Source organism: Lissotriton vulgaris, chromosome 1_1 (assembly GCF_964263255.1).
Source record: "Lissotriton vulgaris chromosome 1_1, aLisVul1.2, whole genome shotgun sequence".
In the NCBI taxonomy this organism is placed as follows: Eukaryota; Metazoa; Chordata; class Amphibia; order Caudata; family Salamandridae; genus Lissotriton; species Lissotriton vulgaris.
This window is the reverse complement of record NC_141685.1, coordinates 251,031,492-251,054,440: the sequence shown is the minus strand read 5'-3', so window position 1 is coordinate 251,054,440 and position 22,949 is coordinate 251,031,492. Positions and strand designations below refer to the sequence as shown.

The following is a 22,949-nucleotide window of genomic DNA, read 5'->3' as shown; positions in this document are numbered from 1 at the left end:
GTCCATCTACCCTCCCTTTCACTCACTCATCCATCCTTACTAAAAAAAAAATGAAAAATTAGGAGAAATAAAGATATTTCTCCTCGTTGTGCCTCGGTACGTTTTTGGCGCTGCCTCAGAGTTACGATTTATTGTAAGGCTGGGGCAGAGTCAAAAAGCCATGGATGTTGTTGGGATCGCTCCCCAGTAACACCATGCGTTAAAGTGAATGATATTTAGAAAGCAGCATTAAGACTTAAAAAGTGGCTTAGTGCTGCTTCGTAAATGTGGATCAGGCTCCTGCGCCACGGAATGTCACAAAAAGAAACATTCCAGGGGTGCAGAGGGAGGTACGGTATCCATGGCTCGTTGTTCAATTTCTTTGTTGAATTGCTTATTTATGAGATGCCGGCACTGCCGGGTCGTCACTTTTTTTGACGCTCCAATGACTCAGGCGCCTCAATCATATCTATGAGGCAACGCAAAGTCGCTTTGTGGGCCGTAGCATGGCCTCAAAGATATGGAGTAAGACAAAGCTGCGCAAGTGACTGTGTTGCTGTTCTCTGCGGTCGGAATCCTTCCATGGGTGTTGATGGCGGGTTTCCCTCGCAACGCCCATGGATTTTGACGCTGCCCCAGATTTAATTAATCACATGAACCAGGGGAAGCGCCAAAACCATACGCCTTCCCAAAGTCGCATTAAAGAGGAGAAATAGTTGTATTTCTCTTCATTGTTTACTCTTTCCATGTGTGTCGCATTCTGCAGCCTACTGGTGAAATGCCCAATGGAATAAAAGGCCTGTCTGGCTGTGCCAAGGACAGCGGACACTCCCTGAAGGGGAAAGGTGTCTTTCCTTTGTAGGACTGCACCAGTGATTGTGATTGGCCAAAGGTCACAGACACATCCCGTCACACCCTCAGAGAGTGGGCATGTAGCCCTGATGCCCTCTCATGCTGCTCTGGAGCAAACACCACCATCTGCGCCCTCCCCGACCAGGCATTATCTCTTATTAGACACTAAAAATAAACACCAGCAGTGTGGGCCCTAGTGTCGCATTAGTGCGTTTTACTGAATATCTTTTGAACTTGTACCCTCTACTTTTCGTGACCTCACATTCTTAGATTTAACAACTATTGAGCAACCGAAATCTAGGCTTTTTTTCCACAACATTCTGCCTCGACACACGGAGGGAGATGAATCAGGGGGGTACTATACCACCCAGGGGAAGAGACTGATTCCCCAGGAACATACAGAACCAGACGGTACTACACACCATTCCAAATATGTGGTACTGGAACTCAGAAACCTGATGTAGTCCTCAGGGACGAAACGCGTTGACTGGGCTGATTGGAAATATGTTTTGTCTGAAAAATGAATAGAAGCTGCATTATGAAACGCAATTGCAAGACTCCTGAAAATTGAATATTGTGGAATTGCATCATATTGAATATGTTGCTGGACTTTTGATAGCTTGAATCTTGGCTGAAAATAAAGTAACATAGTATACGCTCCTTTTTAATTTGATGTTTTCTCATTAGTGCTATGCTGTGATGTTATAACCCTTTAGTGTCTGTAGTCTTAATCAGACTGAAATAGACTTTCTGAATTATAAAAATTTAACCCATCTGCTATGGATCCATTAATAATGTAGAATGATCCCTGCCGGAGAAACACATGTTCTTACTAATGTAAACCCTTCAGGCCTGAGTAAAATAGGAATTACACTTTTGTAAAGTTGACATACTCAGGGCCTCATTTAAAAGACCCTTGCGCCCCATCACTTTTTTTGATGCAGCGCAATCAATGCACCACACTGTGCCATATGTACAAACCGGTGCATATTGTCCAGTGCATCAGTCTGTAAAGCACTGCGGCGCATTATACCTGCACCAGGTATAAAGTATGCTGGGTAGGTGTTTCCATGCAAAAAAGCCTTGTAGAGCGGGTGCAGTGAAATTTACATTTCACTGCGTCGCGCTGTGATTTCACTGAGTCAAAATCCTTTTGCCTGCTCTGCCCAGGCGTAAGGAGTGACGCATGGCTTTTGCAGTGGGACTTTCCTATGTGATCTGACGCATTGCTGGAGTTGCATCAGTTTTATGAGCAACTCCAGTAATGCGTCACTTTTGCGCCAACAGATGTGTCTGAATTTCTGACGCATCTGTTAATCCGTGCACCATAGTGCCCTCTATTGTAAATACAGCGCATCCATGGTGTCGCAAGGACATTTGGTGCGGGCGCAAGGAAACGGATGCATCAATGCCGGTGCGTCAATTTCCTGTAAATGAGACCCTCAAAGTGTGATCCTGTCACAATAATCTGCAGAGGTGTGTGGTGGATGTTTCCTTCTCTTTGTAGTTTTGAATAAAAGGAAGCAGGTATTTGCTGAAAGAAGAATATCTGAGTGAGGAGCCCCGCCATGGAGCGTCCGTCTGTCCTTTGGGAGTCCCTGCGACTAAGGTGGGGACAGACAAGAATGATATAAAATACAAACTTCAAACCAGTGTGCGTAACTGGCTCGTTGGTCTAGGGGTATGATTCTCGCTTAGGGTGCGAGAGGTCCCGGGTTCAAATCCCGGACGAGCCCTCTTTTTCTTTTTATAAAGTCACATTTCAATAAATGGATAATTTGAAAAGGTGCGAGTCACAATACAAGTGACTTTCAAATACCCAGGGTTGGTTTTGCATTTGATTACACACATACTCTGCCGTACTCAAAGCAAGAACGTGAGCCCTGCACCTCCGAGCCAGATGCAGAAACAGCTGGAGGAGGGGGCGGGGCAGCGACCCTGCCACATCAGCAACCGGGAGGGGGTTGTTTTTATTGTGACTCGCGTTGAAGCTGAGAACAGGGGATGAAAAACTTTTATTGAAACCAACCTCGGAGACAGAAAGGTGAGCCGTGGGGGGGGGGGGGGGGGGGCACACTTGACGCAGCAGCAGAGCTGAGACCCCATCCAGACACAAGGGTGACTCTAAGAAGGCCTTAGTTGTATTTGTAATGACCCCGTTGTTTCTGTCCAGAGTGAAGTTAGAAGGACGGTCTCGGCCTCCTTCACTCTGATTGGTGCAGGAATTCTGGGCTCTTTAAATGTCCCGTGTATTTTCTTTGGCTCAATAATTCGGATGGACATGATTAAAGCGCCTTGGATCTATCTGATTGGCACATTCTGTGGCACTCCACTTTTTCGGGGGGAAAAATCTGTGGATGCAGTGCTGTCTTTTCTGAAATCACAACAGTCAGCCCATAAATGCTGAAGCGGCCGAAATAGCTCAGTTGGGAGAGCGTTAGACTGAAGATCTAAAGGTCCCTGGTTCGATCCCGGGTTTCAGCAGATGGTTTTTGATGTCTGAAAAGTCATCCATTACAGTTTAGAAAACGTCAAAAATAAAACGTTGATTTAACATCATTAACCTCTTTATTCTCCTGTCCTTCGCCCTTATTTTCATTATTTATACGTTTCTTACAACGTCCTTCGGGTACAATCCTTCTATTATTTGTGGGTCTCACTTCTGCACAGGAGCACTCTCCTAAAGTGTGTGATGTGACTGGCAGATAGCAGACACAATCACACACAGTGAGTTGATTACCTAGGGGCAGATTCACAAGCCCTAGCGCCACCAGTACATCACTGTTTATGAAGTGCTGGAGCCGCATTTCACTTCTCCATATTTACAAGGAGAGGAAAAGCCACCCTGCGTGACTTTACCTCTCCTTGTAAATATAGCCCCTTCACACGCAGCACTTTGCGTGGAAGCGGCGTTACATGGGTGTTGCTGTGGGTGTTCCCACGCAACACCCATGGAACGAGACACGTTTCCAGATTTACGAGGAATCGTAAATCTGGAAATGCGTGTGAATGCTACGCGAGGCACAACGAGGAGAAATGTTTTAATTTCTCCTCGTTTTTTCCTCTTTTAATGGGTGCTGCATTCTACAGGAGCAACATATTATTGTCAATATGTTGCATTCCTGTGCCTCGGAAGTGCAGCAGCGTGGCGCAGCCAAAAGGCTTCCTTGTAGATCTTAGAGCAGAATCTCACTGATTGTGAGTGAGCCTCACACCCCGGGCCCAATCACGCTCAATGATCTTGGACCCCACTTATTGTAACTTCCTCAACATGGAACCTATCCTCCAGCCGTGGCCCATGCAGGTAATAGCGGTGAGGGGGTGGGGCCGGGGGTTGGAGGGGGGGGGGGGGGGCAGGTGTGACGGACGACGATGAGGGAAAATTAATTATTTATTTAATTTTCCCTCAGCATCGTCCTTTGAAATCCCCCTTACTCGGCCCCACCGCTGTTACCTGCACGGACTGCGGCTGATATCCTCACTCCTAGGACTAAAGGGACCTATTTACGAGCGGAGTTGGTCAAAGAGCGATGCAAGTCTAGTAGTATCAATGCGGTACATTGTCATATGCCCTACTAGTATATACCTGAGCACATTTATTTATTTTATTTATTTGTTTAGATTTATATGTCAGCGCAACAGCTACCCAAAAAGGGTTTCCTGGCGCTATGAGAGAACAGCAAAGAGAATGGAGAGAGCTATTGGCTGAAAAGCCAAGTCTTGAGAGATCTACGGAACAGCAGGAGATTCGATTGCATGCGGAGGGGCAGAGGCCGAGCGTTCCATAAGACAGGATCCAAGTATGCAAAAGAGCGCCCTCCCATTCGAGAAAGTCGAACCTTAGGGACTTGGAATTTCTCTTGTGTGGAAGACGGAAGAGTGCGAGAGGGAACATAAAGACAGGCTAGATGATGCAGGTAGCGGGGAGACTTAGCATTCTTGATAAGGAACATATATGTGAGGGCCTTAAACTTGACACGTTTCTCTACTGAAAGCCAGTGGAGGTTCCCCAGCAGCCCAGACGTCGATGCAGTTTTGGACGCTCGGCAAAGTAATCTGGTAGCAGAGTTTTGCACTCGCTGCAGTTTACACGTTACCTCTTCCAGGTAGAGGATGTTCCGGTAGTCCAGCATAGATGTAACACGGGCCTGGACTACAGTACGCTGGGTATGAACAGGTAGCATCCACACAATCTTCCTCAACCATTTCAAGATGGTGAAGCAGGTAGCGGCAACCTTGGTAACTTGTTGACGCATGGATAGAGAATCGTCGATGATAAAGCCAAGTTTGTGTACCTGGGTGGAGGGTTGTGGAAGCATACCCATTTCTGGGGGCCAGTGTTCAGGACCCCAGAGATCTCTTTCTTTGCCCAGGACCAGGACGTCAGTTTTATCGCCATTAAGTTTTTAAAAATTTGCGTTCATCCAGCCACGACTTTGCTGAGGCCTGACCTGAGTGCAGAAGGCTCTATGGTTTTGCTCGCTGAAAGAGAAAAGAGGATCTGGGTATCGCCAGCGTATGAAAAAAGCAACAGCCCAGATTCCTCTACCATAACTGCCAGGGGTCTAACGTAAATGTTAAACAACAGGGGGCTGAGAATTTAACCCTGAGGGACCCCATAAGGTGAAAAATGTAGCTTGGATTTGGCGGTGGATGAGAAAACTTGAAAGGTGCGGTCAGAAAGAAAAGACAAAAGCCAATTCAGGGCCGCCCCGTGACACCAGAAGATTGGAGGGCCTTTATGAGTACGATGTGGGAAACCGTATCAAAGGCCGTGCTCAGGTCAAGCAATACCAGGGTCATGGCTTCGCCGGCATCAAGGTTCTGTCGAAGCATTTCTGTGACACCTAAGAGTGTGGACTCAGTAGAATAATCGGTCCTAAAACCGGACTGGGAAGGATGCAAGAGTCCATTGGTTTCAATGAACCTAGATAAATGGCCATTAATGTGTCTCTCAAGAAATTTTGAGAGGGCAGGAAGCAGGAAAATTGGACGATAATTTGAGGGAAGTGCGGGGTCAGGGTTAGTTTCTTTTAGTAATGGGACAACCATTGCATGTTTCCAATCTGGAGAGACAATGGAGTCCGTTAAGGATGCATTGAGAAGCCTGAGGATATGAGGGTTGTTCGATTTGCTGTAGGAATGTGATGGGCAATTAGTCGCAGGGGGACCCCGATTTAATTTGACCAAGATGTTGTGTAAATGTCACCCTGTCCAAATGAGGGCAGGTGTCAAGTGTATTCATATGTATCTGGGCCAAAGCAGACGCCGTGCAGGTTTCGGGCACAGGGAGAGGATGGTCAAAGGTCGCAGTGGGTGAGAGAGAGGGAGAAGGAACAGTATTGGCCAAAGCAGAGTAAATAGTTTCCACTTTATTTAGGAAAAAGTGGGCAAGATCCTCGCATTGTGTAGCATTCAGGCTGGGAGCTGACTGCATCGCAGCTGAACCGGAGAGATCCTTAACCATGTTGAATAAAGTTTTAGGGCAGATTATTGCCTGAGTAATGGATGTAGAGACAGAGTTTGCGGGTGCGGACCTGCAATGGGAATGATAGGCCCGTTTGATGGTAAGGTAGGCGGTTTTAGCTTTGGGCATGTAAGTCTTTCGCAACCGTCGCTCTGAGTTTTTACATTTGGTTTTCTCCTTCGTTAACTCTTCGGAGAACCAAGGGGCGGGGCGGTGACTAATAAACTTCCTGACAGACATAGGAAGGCACATGTCAAGAGCCAACTGAATTCAGTCTTGAAAAGCCGCGAGGTCCAGAACAACATTGTTTTGAAAAATAGGGGCATTAGTGGAGAGGAAATGTCAAAAGTTTTCCAGTTCCATAGTTAGAACAATACCTTTGTGTGCATAGCTTCTAACAGAAACAAATTCCAATGTGTACATTTTTTTGCCGTGACATTAAATATTCTGTTCTGTGTTGTTGACCACATTTCGCATTTCTAAATAAACCTATAACGATTACCCAAGGTCACCCCCCTGCAGTCATCTAACTGGGAACACCATAGTAAGCTACAGAACAGATAGAATAATTCTATAACATTTCACCAAGAGACCTGCACTTGACTAGGGCTCGCATCACTATACCTTGTTGCAAAACAAATTCAGATTTATCTTGTAGAGGGCACCCGCCTTCCATGTACAACACCTCAGCCACGGCTCGATCAAACCACCACTGCCTGCATAGGTTCCTACCAGCTTTTAAACACCTCACATAGTACATCCCAAGCCATTGCTATCAGCGTTTTTCTCAGGCCCCTCTGCTCTTTCAATAAATTCTTATTGACAAACGCCCAGGATGTTTATTTTGTGTATCTCTCTAGAACAAACTAATTGAACACGAGTGACTTTGTGAAAGGTAGTATATTGTTTCCACGATTCTGAGGGATCAGGGTTGACATGTTCTGAGATTGATAGAAACTATTCTCTCCCCGATAAGAGGAGATTCTAGTGGGACTGTGAGCTAGCTGATACAAACAGGTTAACATATCCGGTGGGGGTGCACATAATCAGTATGCCACCAATACCACAGTTTTTGTTATCCAAACGTGCAGATCTGGTATAGGTTATATGGGAACTACATTACATGGCACCGCCAATGTTGGTTGACAACTTAATTAACAGTAGAATTTGAGTAGTTCAGTCATGCTATTCTCAGAGACCCCGACACAAAACACCAAAGACGTCTAGAGTGGGTGGGCACAAATTCCACCACAGCTGAGTAGACAACATTAAAAAATCCTATTTATTGGCTGTTGGTTAATCAAGTTTGAAGGACACTTTGTTCCTAAATTGTGCACAACCACCTTATCTTAGTTTGCTTGGAAGACTTCTTCATTTCAAAAATGACTGAGACCAGAAATAACGTAATAGTAGATCTAAACGTCTCCGCCGGCGAAGAAGATGCAGACGCAATACACATTGCAGAAAACTTTACAAATACAGTCACCCTGAAAATGATTGCGCATGGTCTGACACCTAGGGGTGGCATAGTAGCGTTTGTTATTGAGGCACACAAATCATACAGAACAGAGATATTTTATTTGTGGGTAACATTCCCAGCAGTAAATGCTAGAACACTAACATTTCACTCCTACACAGAAGGAGATGCACCATTTGAAGACATAGAGGTTCCGCTCCCGTACCAGGAACACTTATACTGGTTTAAAGGTACCCTACCCCACATAAGGAGAAGAGTGAGACTCGGCCCGCTCGGAAGAGAAGGGGCAATATGACTAATACTAGCGGCCTACACACCACATCCTCACATTGAAACAATGCCAGTAGGAGACTTACTCACACAACGCAAAGAATTAATAAACATCTACAGAAACTTGACACAGTTCGTCATGAGGAAACTGACAGACCAGCCAGCAATAATTGCAACAAATGGAACTCAAGCTCAGGGTACAGCAACTAAAATCACACCACAGACATTACATGAGGTGATGGGTAAAATGCCCACAAAACGTGAACATATGCCATTCTGGGTAGCTCAGAAAATAACACAGCTAGCAGTTGTATTCCCGAATACTACCCTGTATAAAAAACACAGAATGCTAACAATCTACTTGACCATTGGAGATAACACCACAAGTAGAGGACTGTACCACTTGGGGTACACTCTTTGCCTTCATTTATTCCAGAACTCATGGTATTCCGTCATTAGCAGTGATACCAGATGTATTTGGACAAAAACTAAATGAGTACGGAGCAAAGCCTGCACTGAACTTAGGGATGAAGTTACTAGGTAACTATGCCCAGGTATCAGCCATAATTTGAGCTAATATTAAAGGGGAAGCAGCTTCAGTGGCTATCCGCCAAAGCCTAAAGAAGTTCATTCCTTTAGGACAGGAACACAAACTACCAAAAATAATTGAAACTGCATATGCAGAATTAGGCAGAGACAGTTTGGGTGGTAAAGCATTAAAACCACAACTAATGGGCAGTCCTGAAAAGGACACTTCCAAGCAGACACCTGCTTCAACTAAAACAGAAGTGGGACAATAAAAATCAACAAAACTTTAAAGGAAACAGATCTCAATCCAGATGTAGATCTCCTCCACAGGAGCCCTCCAAAAAGAGGTATAACCGTAGGAATAGGGATAATATTAGGAAACCGGACAGGTATCAGGATACTGATACATGTTCCTCTTGTTTCTTTCAGGGTTCATCGAAAAACTCTGAGAGGGAATGACGGTCAGACAGACAAGAAGAGTGTACAAAGTCCAGAGACAAGCAGCACGCTCAAGATTACAGTTATAAAAAAGAAGAGAAACCAAAGCAAAAGCCACAGTTCAAAAAGAAGAAGGTTGCCGATCTAAAGATCCGACATGCCCAGAATTCTGAGGACTCGACTATTGAATGGGAAATGGGCTCTGACGATGCTAGACAGTGCAGCAGAAGTAACAGTAGCTCGCCAGAACCTGATGGAATTTTTGGTGATAGCGGACTTGAATGATTATATCACGGTAGAAACACCTGAAACTAGGGTAAGTGTCACACATAAAGTATATGAAATAACGCTCCAGATGAGGGGGACAAATGTAGAACAGTGAAAGGTCTCTTTTGGGAGAACCTGACGTTTGGCTATGACATTTTGTTAGCTGAACGAGACTGGCTGCCAGCATTTGTCATGGATTGCGTTAAAGGAGAAACAGTAATTCTAAGGGCATTCTCGGACCATATTTCCAAGCACCTAAAAACCACTTATGCGCAGGAGTGGGCGGTAGCCCAGGCTGCATCATTATTCAAAAACCATGTTGGATGGGATGAGTATTCAACCCACCACATAATTCCTTTAAAAAAATACTCCAACTGCACAGAAGCAGTATCCAATAAATTAAGAAGCTAAAAAACAGTTCAGGGAGATCTTAGATCAATTTGAATACCAAGGGGTGATCGAAAATTGCACTTCATCAATGAATAATTATTTAGATCTGGACATGAAACCGTACAATTCATATCGTCAGTTTTAGATTACAGACATGTAAACACTTGCACTAAGACATTTGCAGTTCAAAATGCACACAATGCCGCATTAATGAATAACATTGTGCGGAAAAAATACAAAACAACACTTGATATCTCAAATGGATTTTTCTGCCAAAATATAGCACCTGAAAGCAGGCATCAAACTGCATTCTCAGCGCTAGGGTCCCAGAGGCAATTTTGTCAACTCCCCCAAGGTTATAAGAAGAGCCTGGGGTTGTTTTTGGCCAGAGTAACTGAGTTACTTCAAAATTTGGATGAAGAGGCATTGTCCTATGTGGATGATATTTATATAATGAACGATGACCTAGACGAGCACTTGAACAAAGTGAATACCATAATTTTGGGTTTTGCATCTGAGGACTACAAATTCACCTTTAAAAAATCAAAAATTGCCCACCTCAGTGTCCTGTTTTTAGGATATGAGCTTTCAAGAGAAGGGAAAAGCCTGGCAGCCAATTTTTTAGAAAAATATCACTGCTTCAACCTCAGAAATCATTAAAACATTTACAATCAATCTGAGGACTCCTAAATTTTGGTAAAACATACATTTTAGAATATGAAGAAAGAGGAAAACTTTTCTACAACTTAATAAAACCTAATTTTTCAGTATGACAATGGACACATTGAAACACATAGATACACTTTGTTCCTTACAAGCTGACATGATAGCTTCTAAACACTTATAAACACACTTAAACGTAGGCAACCTGGCGATCCGTATAATTATGGGTCAATCTTGGTACACCTATCTGACATATAATGAAGGTGAAACAGTATCAATTGCATACAAATCACACTTGTACACAAATGCTCAGATGCGCTTCACATCTACAGAAAAGATTCTAACAGCAGTACAGACTGCTGTAGTGAGAGAGAGAGCACTGGCTCAGTGGAAACAAATAATAGTGGTGACTCCGGTTCCAGCCTTAGAGGCTGCGACAAAGGCAAGCATTCCTAACGCTAAAGCCTTACATTCGAGATGGATACAAAGGGCTAATTCTCTCACGGCAACAGATGTAGAATACAGGTATGACCCAAACTTAAAGACACAAGCATTCCTGCAATACGAACAGGAATATCCTCTACCAAATGAAATAATACCTGTAGATCAATATAAATACATAATTTACACTGATGGATCTGCTCAACCGACAATAGAAAGTAAACAACAATGTAGTGCGGCATGCGCAATTGTTAAAAGTCGCATGCGGGATTGACAGTTCCACCCAAGTTGTACAAAGATGCAATCTTTAGGAGACTGCACTGCACAAGTTGGTAGAATTAAAAGCATTCATGCTGGCACTAGTAAATAAGGACCGAGAATTCCCCACACTAATTGTGTGCAATTCTTTTTACTGCGTGCAATCATTCAATGAATACTTACAATACTGGGTTCAAAACGGGTTCAAAGATACGGAAAGTGGCACAATTAAGCATAAAATGCTATGGGAACAGGTAGTGGAGATGAAAACCGAACTATCAAGAGCACACGTGATACCTACACTGAGTCATCAGCATGATGGCGTGGAGGGCGTCGCGCCCCATTATGGCTGCCCATGGTCCGCCAGCCCTCCATCCAGTTGCTTGCCTCTGCTGAGGAATCAAAGAAAAATGCCTTCTCGCCATCCAGGATCTTGAGAGGTGCCGGATATAGCATAATGTATTTAATGCCTTGCTCTCTGAGGGCTCTCTTGACCCCTACAAAGGATCGACGCTGACGCTGGACGTTGAGCGTTAAGTCCGGGAAAAAATGAATCGTAGCATTATCTAGATGGAGGTCCCCCGACACCCTTGGGGCCTGCAGGATGGCATCCCGGTGCCTAAAGTTCAGGATGAGGGCAATTATGGTGGGTGGAGGGGCCCAGGCCTGGGCTTCCCTCCCAGTGCACGGTGTGCCCTTTCCACTAAGAAAAAATTTGATAGATGTTTAGGTTTGAGGTGACGAGTGATAAGATCCTCCACAAACCAGTCTGTGGACAGGCCCTCCATCCCCTCCGGCACCCCCACAATTCGGATATTATTCCGTCGCCCCCGGACTTCCTGATCCTCCAGGTGGGCGGCCATGTCGGCTTGGTTCTGTGTGAGTACAGCTACCTGTTCCTCAAGCCTCTTCGTTTTGGACTGTAGACTGCAGACTCTACTTGAGCAACTTTGTCTGACATTTTCCCCAGGTCCGTGCGTATCAGATTGACCTCCTCGGTCACTGAATCGAGCTTGGGCTCCCTAGTGCCCCTCATTTCTGTGATGGCGCCGCATATCTCCATGATTGCCACCATGATGTCCTTTAGCGAGGGGTTTGTCCCATCTTGCGTCCCCTCACTTCGCTGGCTCCCCCCTGGATGGTCATCCTCCCTCCCCATGTTGACCGTATACCAGTCGATCTGATTGACCTGTCCCTGCATCAGGGGTCTATTCTGGCCCATGATCCCGGCCTCTGCTTCAGTCAGGGCTGACACTCGCTGTTCCCCTCCTTATGGCTAATCCCCAAGTTGCACCTTCAGCCGCAACAAGTCCGGCAGCACCCGCTCAATGTCGCGCTCCACTTCGTACCATAAACCTGGGCACCGTACTGTCCGTCCAGCCAATCGACAGGACCACCCCCCTGGCAGCACCCTATCTGCAACACTTGTCCCAAGGTCTGTGGGGCCTGTGCCCCCGGTCAACTCTCGGTCCCTCCAGTCACGTATCGGGCCATACACCCAGCCGCTCACTGTCACTAGCTAAGGCCAGCGCGCTGGTTCCGGCACAGGTCTGGCCTAGTAATGCCAAAGGGGAGCCCCCGTGCGCAGCGAGTGGGCCCTTTCTTGTCCCGGGGGTCAGCCAAATTCCAATAGGACTACGGGCCAATGTTTGCTCAAAAATGCCCCAGACTCTTCTGGCACCAAACGTAGGGCCCTATGGATGCACCAGCTGTCACTGTGGCACTGCCACTCTAACCTTGCCACCCTCGGGGGGTCCAAAATCAGTCTCCACAGGTCCACAGACGCCACGGACTGCCCCGCCGCTATTTTCAGTTTGGGCCAAGCCTGCCCCCATCTACAAGTCCTTCGCCGGGGCGCCACTTCGCCCCCGCTTCTCCAGCTCTTCTGTCCCCAGGCCCGTCAGGCCTCACACTGACCTGATCCCACCTGGGAACCACTGCCTCCTCCACCAGCCCTGCTACAAGCACCCGGGACCGGCCTGCACACCGCTCCTCCACGCCCGCTAAGTCTCACTCCTCTCCGATCGGGACGGGCTACCCAGCCGAGTCCCGTGCTTACAGGCTCGCCTCCTCCAAGGCCGGGACGCTCCGCCAGACAGAGAAGGCCGCTCCACTACAGCAGTCACTCAGGGAGCGCCAGCCGCCACCCGCCAAGAGCCCCGCCAGGTCACCTTCAGGCGGTAGGCTTCATGGGACGGTCTCGGCAGCGGCGAGCGCCATTTTGTCCCAACACAGTCCCGGGCCCAGGTCCGCCGGTCGGGAGGGACCGCGGACTATATCATGATGCGGTCCAGCAGCCCTTCACAGCCTCCTCTTTATTTCCACAAGCGGTAGGTACCGATCTGATGCTCAGGTGGCACCAGAATGCACAAAGACAGGACCCAGCGGCAGCAGGCGCCATTTTCTGCACACCGGACTCACAGCCCCGGCCCTGGACCAGCTGCCTCCAAATGCCACTTGGCACAACGTGGAAAGGCCGGAACACCGTCCACAGACTCTCCTCAGCCTCTGCATATGGTACGTGCCCCTCAATGCTCGGATAGTGTCGGATGGTGGGTGTTTATGCTGTATCTGCTAAAGCAGCTCCTCTAGTGTGCGGCCATCTTTGTTGGCTGCTGGCCACTCCCACACACCCATGAAATTTGACGCTGCTCCAAATATACTTAATCGCATATACCTGGGGCAGGGCCAAAACCATATGCCTCCCTGAGGCGGTTGTAGCAAAGAGAAATATTTGCATTTCTCTTCATTATTTCCCCGTTACTAGTGTGCTGTATTCTGCAGCCTCTTGGGGAAATATCAGATGGAATAAAAGGCCTCTCTGGTTGTGCCCTGGCAGTGAGATGTGTCTTTCTTTTGTAGGAATACCAGTGATTGTGATTGGCCAAAGGTAGCAGACACAGCCTGTCACACCCTCAAAGAGTGAGCAAGAGTGAGCAGGTAAACCTGATTCCCTCTCAGGCCGCTCCGGAGCTAACACCATCTGCGGCCTTTCCGACCAGGCATTGTCTTTTATTAGGGATATACTGTGACATCATAACCCTTTAGTGTCTGTAGTTTTTATTGGACGGAAATAGTCTTTATGAATCATAAAAATGTGACCCATTTTCTATGGATCATTTTCCTGTAGAGTGATCCCTGCAGGAGAAATGCATGTTCTTACTTTCCTAATGTAAACCCTTCAGGCCTGAGTGAGATAGAAATGACACTTGCGGCCTTGCAATCAGTGAACCACAGTGTGGCTCACTGGTTAGTGGAGGCATACTCTGAAGCAGAGGTCAGACCCGGGATCAGGGTTTGATTCCTGACGTGGCAGGGTCTTGAGCCCAATTGTCCACGGACTCAATAATTCTCATTTCGGTGCCCACTCTAATCATAGGTTCACACTCTTCAACTCTGGACATTAGCTTGCTTAATCTCCACTACGGCCCCCGCGGCGGGATGCCTGGCTTTCACCCTGGGGATGCCCAGTACAGGTTATCGGCAGGGAAAAGCCAGAATGGGTTCCGATGCCCTAGGGTAAGTTGAGTTCTATATAAGAACATACATCTACAAACTGGTGCCTTGTGTCCAGTGCATCAGTTTATAGAGCACTGCGACACATTATACCTGGGCCAGGTATAAAGTATGCAGGGTAGGCGTTCCCATGCAAAAGAGCCACGTAGAGCGGGCGCAGTGAAATTTACATTTCACTGAGTCAGAATCCTTATGCCTGCTCCGACCTGGCGTACGGAGTGATGCAGGGCTTTTGCAATGAGTCTCACCTATGTGTCCTGACGCATTGCTGGAGTTGCATCAGTTTTATAACCAACTCCAGCAGTGCAGCCCTTTTGCGCAAATAAATGTGTCAGAATTTTAGATACATCTGTTAATCCGTGCGCCATGGAGTCCTGTACTGTAAATACAGCGCATCCCTGGTGATGAGAGGACGTTTGGCGAATGTGCAAGGAAACTGACGCATTAAATGCTGATGCGCCAGTTTCTTGTAAATGAGGCCCCCAATGTGTGATCCTTCCTTGCATTAATATGCAGAGGTGTGTGGTGGATGTTTCCTTTCTCTTTGCAGTTTTGAATCAAAGGAAGAGGGTATTTGCTAAAAGCAGATTATCTGACTCAGGAGAGGCTGCCATCCAGTGTCCTTTTGTCCTTTGGGATTCCTGGGCTGCATAAGGAGGGCACTGACACCAATAATATGAAATACACATCAGACGTCTTGTGCACATGGACACCACACATAGGAAATTCAAAAGTATGTATACCAGCTGGCTCATTGGTCACTCTAGGGGTATGATTCTCGCTTTGGGTGCGAGAGGTCCCGGGTTTTGGACAAGCCCATTTTTTTTCTTTTATAAAGTCACATTTCAATAAATGGATAATTTGAAAAGGTGCGAGTCACAAAAAAAGTGACTTTGAAATATTCAGGGTTGGTTTTGCATTTGATTACACCTGCAGCACTTAAAGCAAGAACGTGAGCCCTGCACCACCGAGCCAGATGCAGAAAGAGCTGGAGGAGGGGGCGGGGCAGCGACCCCGCCACATCAGCAGCCAGGAGGGGTTTGTTTTTATTGTGACTCGCTGAAGCTGAGAACAGGGGGCCTCATTTATGAGGTTGTGCGTCACTTTTATGCTGCTGGTGCGTCACTTTTTGTGACGCACCAGCAGAGTATAAAATGCGCCTTGTTGCGCCATATTTACAAAGTGACGCATCTAGGTAGATGCGTCACTTTTTAAACCCCTGCGCCACATTATACCTGTGCCAGGTATAATGTATGCAAGGGGGGCATATTGACGCAAGGAAGGGTCGTAGAAGTGACGCAGTGAAATCTATGAGATTTCACTGCGTCACTTTTAGGACGCCGTTGCGTCAAAATCTTGCGCCTGCCTCACAGCAGGCGTAAGACTGACACAGGCCCTTTCACATGGGGCTTGCCCCATGTGAAAGGACGCATTGCTGGAGTTGCATCACTTTTGTGGCACACTCCAGGAATCCATCACTTTTGCGCTTACAGATACATCAGAAATACTGACGTATCTGTAACTCTTTGCGACATGATGCAGCATAAATTAAATTTGATGCATCAGGAATGTCGCAAGGAGTGCGCACTGAGAAATGACGCATCGCTGCTTTCACACAGCGATGCGTCATTTCTCATAAATGAGGCCAAGGGGACGCAAAACTGTTATTGAAACCAACCCCGGAGACAGAAAGAACGTGAGCCCTGCACCACCGAGCCAGATGCAGAAAGAGCTGTAGGAAAGGGTGGGGCAGCGACCCCGCCACATCAGCAGCCAGGAGGGGTTTGTTTTTATTGTGACTCGCTGAAGCTGAGAACAGGGGGCCTCATTTATGAGGTTGTGCGTCACTTTTACGCTGCTGGTGCGTCACTTTTTGTGACGCACCAGCAGAGTATAAAATGCGCCTTGTTGTGCCATATTTACAAAGTGACGCATCTAGGTAGATGCGTCACTTTTTAAACCCCTGCGCCACATTATACCTGCGCCAGGTATAATGTATGCAAGGGGGGCATATTGACGCAAGGAAGGGTCGTAGAAGTGACGCAGTGAAATCTATGAGATTTCACTGCGTCACTTTTAGGACGCCGTTGCGTCAAAATCTTGCGCCTGCCTCACAGCAGGCGTAAGACTGACACAGGCCCTTTCACATGGGGCTTGCCCCATGTGAAAGGACGCATTGCTGGAGTTGCATCACTTTTGTGACACACTCCAGGAATCCGTCACTTTTGCGCTTACAGATACATCAGAAATACTGACGTATCTGTAACTCCTTGCGACATGATGCGGCATAAATTAAATTTGATGCATCAGGAATGTCGCAAGGAGTGCGCACTGAGAAATGACGCATCGCTGCTTTCACACAGCGATGCGTCATTTCTCATAAATGAGGCCAAGGGGACGCAAAACTGTTATTGAAACCAACCCCGGAGACAGAAAGGTGAGCCGTGGGGGTGCACACTGGACACAGCAGCAGGGCTGAGACCCCATCCAGACACAAGGGTGACTCTAAGAAGGGCCGTAGTTGTATTTGTAATGATCGGTTGTTTCTGTACAGAGTGAAGTTAGAAGGACTGTCTCTGCCCTCGGCCACTCTGATTGGTGCATCCTGAGATGCGGGAATTCGGGGGCTCTTTAAATGTCCCGTGTATTTTCTTTGGCACAATAATTCGGATGGTCGCGTTTAAAGCGCCTTGGATCTGATTGGCGCATTCTGTGGCACAGTCAACCTGGAGGGGGAGCATCTTTGGGTGCAGAGGTGTATTCAAAGGCCTATTCTCTGGCAGAATTATTGTGATGTGTATTGCAGGGGTACAATAACGACCCCAGGCACCCTTCGTAGTGATAGCCTGTAGCTGTGGTTGTGATGAGCACATTCTGGGCACAAGGACTCTGCTCTGTATATTCTGTGCCAGGCTCCTGGCAATGGGAAGAAAGAGGCGCAGGCACTCACCAGTCTGAGGGGGGCAGGGGTAAATGAAACTTGTGAACCCAAAAACGCCTCCTCCAAGCACAACAGCTCCTGGGTGTGTTCACTGGAATCACAACAGTCATAAAAGTGTAACTAGGGGGCGTGGCTTGGACGGCAATGCAGGCAGACGCCTACGTCCGAGGTCTCCGTCACCCTGAACAAAAGAACGGTGAAATAACCAGCGAAACTGCCCAGAAACGAGCCAAACACAACAGAACCTTTAGCGAAGAGGAGAAATCCAAGCTCTGGATCTCAGCGTCCAGGAATTAAAGTAGCCCCCAACTAGCACAAACAAAGTTCTGGCTACTACATAGATTGTTTTGGACGCCTGCCCGACTAGCTAAAGCGGGTGCCACCGAATCCGACAAGTGCTGGAATTGCCATAGAGAGAAAGGGGATCTGACACACATAATATACGAATGCCCCAAGGTCAAGGGCTTTTGGAACAAAGTGTATAACTTCATTAACACAATAGTGGGAGGGAACATACAACTAGGCCTAGAAGGAATAGCCACAGCCTTTCTAGCCCCTGACCTGAAGTCCAAAGAAGATAGGGATCTAGTGGACCTCCTCCTGACAGCAGCTGTCAAGACAATACTAGCGAACTGGAGGGACACTAGAAAAGCAACTTTTAAGAGGTGGGTTAACTGGGTAACCTTCCTGAGAGGCGCAGATAACATCACTGCAAAACACTCAGCGAGCCATACAGCCAAAGTAGGAATGTGGGCTGCCCTAGATTTGCACCTTGGAACCCACGAACAGCCCCCGTAGACCTCCAACATCTCCACTGGAAGCACAAATCCCCCCCCCCTTCTTCTTTTCTTTTCCGTCTCTCCCTCTCTCTTGAGGGCCAACTACCCAGCCAAGCGATCGACAACCAATGTCACTACTGTACTGTATTGTAATATATTTAAAAAAATCTTTTGTTCAATAGAATACTTTGAAATAAAAAAAAAGAAAAAAAAAGAAGCCTGGAGTTAGCCCATTATCTTCAATGGATTGCTCAAAATTCCAATGTTCGAATCTGTAGTTAGTATTGTATTGTATTGTATTGTATTGTATTGTATGTCGTTTTTGTAAAGCGTGTGGTTACCAGAAGGCATCCCAGCGCTGAAATTGAGTAAGACTCTGAGGGGGGGGAGGGAAGAGGATCATTTGGGAAAGAGGAAGGTTTTCAGTGTTTTCCAGAACCGAAGATGGCCAGATTCGGCGCGTAATTGCAGTGGAAGAGAGTTCCAGTGTGAGGCCGCGTTCACTTAGAAGCGGCGGCCTCCGGTGCGGGCTTTCTTGATTCTAGGCACCGTGGCCAGAAACCCTTTGTCTGAGCGCAAGGGTCTATTGGGTTTATAGGGGGTGACTAGGCTTCTCATGATCGGGGGTCCTTTACCTTGCAAGATTTTGTGGGTGATGCAAAGGGATTTAAAGATAATCCTCTCTCGCACGGGGAGCCAATGAAGCGCTTTGAGAGCAGGTTTGCTGATGATCTGAGGGGGATACCCATTAATAGCCTGGCGGCGGCATTTTGGGTTTGTTGAAGCTTATTGATTGTGGCTTCAGGTGCTCCTAGGAAAATTGCGTTACTGAAGTCTAGTCTTGAAAGAACTAGACCTTGTATCAATAGCCTCCTGGAGTGGGGGGGGGGAGGGGGAGGACTTTGCGGGCGGAGCGGAGTAGGCCAAAGCAGGTGCCTGCTGTCTTTTTCGCTTGTGTTTTAAGCGAGAGGTCCTGCTCAAGCCAGACCCCCAAGCTTTTGATTTCTTTTTTTGGGGTGGGAGGGTCGCCTAAACAAGCCGGCCAGATGGAAGAGGGCATAGAGGCCGACTTGTGGCCTAACATCATGATTTCTGTTTTAGATCCATTTAGCTTGAGTGAGGAGTCACACATCCAAGCATGGATCTTCGTCAGGCGCTGATGGAAATTATCGGGGCATTGGTCAAGTTGCGAAAGCGAGATGACCAGCTGGGTGTCATCGGCGTAGCTTACTATTTTTATCCCAAAAGGGGTGACCACATCCTCCAGGGGGGCCATGTACACATTAAACAATGTGGGGCTCAGGGAAGTGCCCTTTGGCACCCCACACTGGAGGGGTATTAAGGCAGAGAGTGAGTTGCCTTCCAAGACTTGAAAGGTGCGGTTGGAAAGGTAGAATGTTAACCAGGTTAGAGCAGACCCTCGTATTCCTGCTTCGGCCAGGCGCTGAATCAGGATGCGGTGATTCACCGTATCGAAGGCCGCACTAAGGTCCAGGAGGATCACTGCCACTGATCCTCCTGAGTCCAGAATGTGCCTAGCCTCCTTGATGACAGAGAGGAGGGCGGTGTCATTGCCCTGGCCTGGGCGGAGTCCGGTTTGGGAATTACGCAACCGATCATTGGACTCCAGGAAGTAGGAAAGTTGGTGGTTCACCACTTTTTCTGCGATCTTGCTGAGACCGGGGAGAAGGGATATGGGTCTAAAGTTGGCAAGCTCTAGAGGGCCGAGATGGGGTTTCTTCAGCAGGGCCTTGACAATGGCCCCTTTCCAACTGGGGGGCACAATGCCCTGTGAAGGGAAAGGTTGATGAGCTCAGTAGCCGGGGTGGAAATGGAGGCAGCTATCTGTTTCAAGAAGCGCATCGGGGCTGGGTTGCTGGGGGAGCCGCTTTTGATACTGGTTAGGGTTTTGAGGAAGACCTCCTCGGAGATTAGATTGAAGGCGTTCAGCTGAGGGCCCGTATCCAGGGGCAGATTCTCATTCTCATTCTCGTTCCATGAAGGACTTTCCGTTTGGGGTAGGGAGGATATAATATTTTTTATTTTCTGGTTGAAGTAGGTGGCTAGATTGTTGCATTTGGACCCTGAGGGGTCTTGAGGTAACGGGGGATCAGGGATCTTCAGAAGTTCTTTCACAATTTTGTAGTTTTCTCTCATGGAGTTAGAGGCATTTTTCATTCTGTTATCATAAAATGTGGTTTTGGCATTTCTGAGGGCGACTTTGTATGCTCTGATCGAGTCGCGCTAGGTGTCTTTGTTAGCGGTATCCCAGTTTCTTCTCCAGATACGCTCAAGCCTTTTACAGCCTTGCCTTAGGATTCTGAGCTCAGGAGTGAACCAGGGGGCAGAGCCCGTTCTAATCTGCTTTTTCCACAGGATTTTTTTTGGTAGGACTAAGTCCAATGAATTAGAGAGCCAGTTTTTGAAGTTGGTGTCGGCTACGACAGGGTCCGAGGTGGGGGGCGGGGGGAGCATTCTAGGGTGTCAATCCACTTCTCCACTGAGAGTTTCGACCACATTCTATCGTGAGTGTAGGTGTTGGGCAATTGTACCGTTTTAAGGTCGACCTGCCAAGTGAAGGTCAGGAGGAAGTGGTCTGTCGAGGGGAGGGGAGACGGGGGCTGGTTTGAAGTGATCTGATATTGGAGAGTATCGGGTCTAGGAGGTGACCTTTATAGTGTGTGGCTCTTGTGTAGTAAGAGAGATCGAGGAGCAGGTCAGTGGCTACTTTGTTTAAGGGTTCGTCAAAATGGAAATTCAAGTCACCTAAAATGGTGACGTTGGGGGCGGAAGATGCTAGGACGGTAACCGTCTCTAGCAGAGAGCTGGGAAAATGACCAGCGTTCCCTGGGGGGCGGTATACAAGGAGGCCTGTGAAGGATGTGGTGGGGGAGAGCTGGAATTGGAAGTGGCAGTTTTCGGAATCCGAAATTCCGCCGTCCTTCATCCTGCCAATTAAGTGGTTTTTGTACAGAATGGCCAGTCCGCCTCCTTTACCCGAGGGTCTGGGCTGCGAGTAGATAAGGTATCCTGGGGGAAGAGTGCGGACAATATCGGCCTCAGAGTTGGCGGATAGCCACATTTCTGTAAGAAACAGAATGTCCAGGTTATGATCCTGTAGCAGAAAGTTAAACTCGAGAGAATGTTTCGGGAGGGACCTGTAGTTCAGTAAGGCCATGCGTAGGCCAGTGGTGGCTGGGTAGTGATGCCGCGATCCAGAAGGGTCTGAGCTACAGAGATCGCAGTGCGTGAACGTGTGCTCATACTTGAGCACATAATGACAGTGTCTATGCTTACATGGTCTCAAGGAGAGGAGCTCACTTCGGGAGTAAGAAATGGGGCTGTCAGTTGGAACGGGCATATTTTTTCGCCCTGAGCCCGGCAGGGCCCGGTAGGGCCCAGACGGGTCCAGTCGGGCTTGCCTCTGGCACGCCTCCGGCGCCGCCCGCTGCGCGGACGGGAAGTGGGGTCCATTATATAGTGCTCTGGCCCCAAATCGGCTGAAGCACTAGCGCGCTGTCCTAGCCCTCACCCAAGATGGCGGCCGCTGATTGCGCCTGGGGAGGAGGTGAGTGTGCTCCTGCTGGGCCCGTGAATCGGCCCAGGGAGGACGGCAGGAATCCCAAGAGGGGATCGTTCAAGTGCTCAGGGATAAATGAAGTGAGGGGGATTAAAATACGGCGATTTAAAAAAATTGCAGAGTGAATACAAATACAGACTCTATCTCCCGGCTTCCGCCTCAGGAGTGTTAGGAGTGTTAGCAATAAACTAATCTTGAATGGAACAGAAAAAAAAATAAAAAAGGTAACTAGAGCGGCCGAAATAGCTCAGTTGGGAGAGTGTTAGACTGAAGATCTAAAGGTCCCTGGTTCGATCCCGGGTTTCGGCAGATGACTTTTTTGACTGAAACATCAACCATTACACGTTTAGAAACTTGAGAAAGAAAACGTTGAATTAACAACATTAACCTTTTTATTCTTCTGTCCTTCCTTCCTCCTCATTTTTATTATTTATACGTGTCTTGCAATGATACATCCTTCCGGTACAATCCTTCTATTGTTTGTGAGTCTCACACCTTGTGCACAGCAGCCCTATCCCACAGTGATTCTATTACAGGACCGGAGGCTTCAGATTATGCTTCTCTTTCATTTACTGTAAACTCACAGCAGCCAATAAACATACAGTTTATCAAAGTTAAACTGCATTAACCATCATGCTTGGCCCAAGCCACGCCTCCTTAGCCCTACAAGAGCCCTGGTAACAGTTCCAGCTTCCTCTTTCTTTGCTGCTCACAGCAAGAGATAAGTGCTATGCTCGTATTACTCTGATATTGCTATTATTGCTTGACTAGAGTTTCTTTATATATTTGTGCAGGATTGCTTTGATTTACCTTATTTCGGTGCGGCGCTGCCGTTTATCTGCCGATATTTTCAAGATAATTGCTTTCTTCAGGGCTGCGGTGCTTCGCGCTCTGGGACCCGCCTCAGGGTCGGCGGCGGAAGCCGCGTTAGGAGCGCTGCAGCGCTCGTGCTTGGAGCTTCGCTCCGTGTCTCTCGCGCTTTGCGCATCTGTACCGGCCCGCCCTGCGGGTTTTTCTCATTACTCGGCCGGGCTCCTCCGGTGACTGCAGGAAGGCGCAGGGCTCTCCCTAATCGCCCGAACGCCAAATAGAGCCGCAAACCA

General features: G+C 47.7%; 2 non-coding genes across 2 annotated transcripts; both read left to right on the top strand.

Annotated features, from left to right (window-relative positions):
* Positions 1-2,495: 2,495 nt before the first annotated feature.
* On the top strand, positions 2,496-2,567 carry TRNAP-AGG (transfer RNA proline (anticodon AGG)). The gene has a single exon. It is a non-coding gene; the product is annotated as a tRNA-Pro (tRNA).
* A 19,515-nt stretch (positions 2,568-22,082) lies between these two features.
* On the top strand, positions 22,083-22,155 carry TRNAF-GAA (transfer RNA phenylalanine (anticodon GAA)). The gene has a single exon. It is a non-coding gene; the product is annotated as a tRNA-Phe (tRNA).
* The last annotated feature ends 794 nt before the right edge of the window (positions 22,156-22,949 follow it).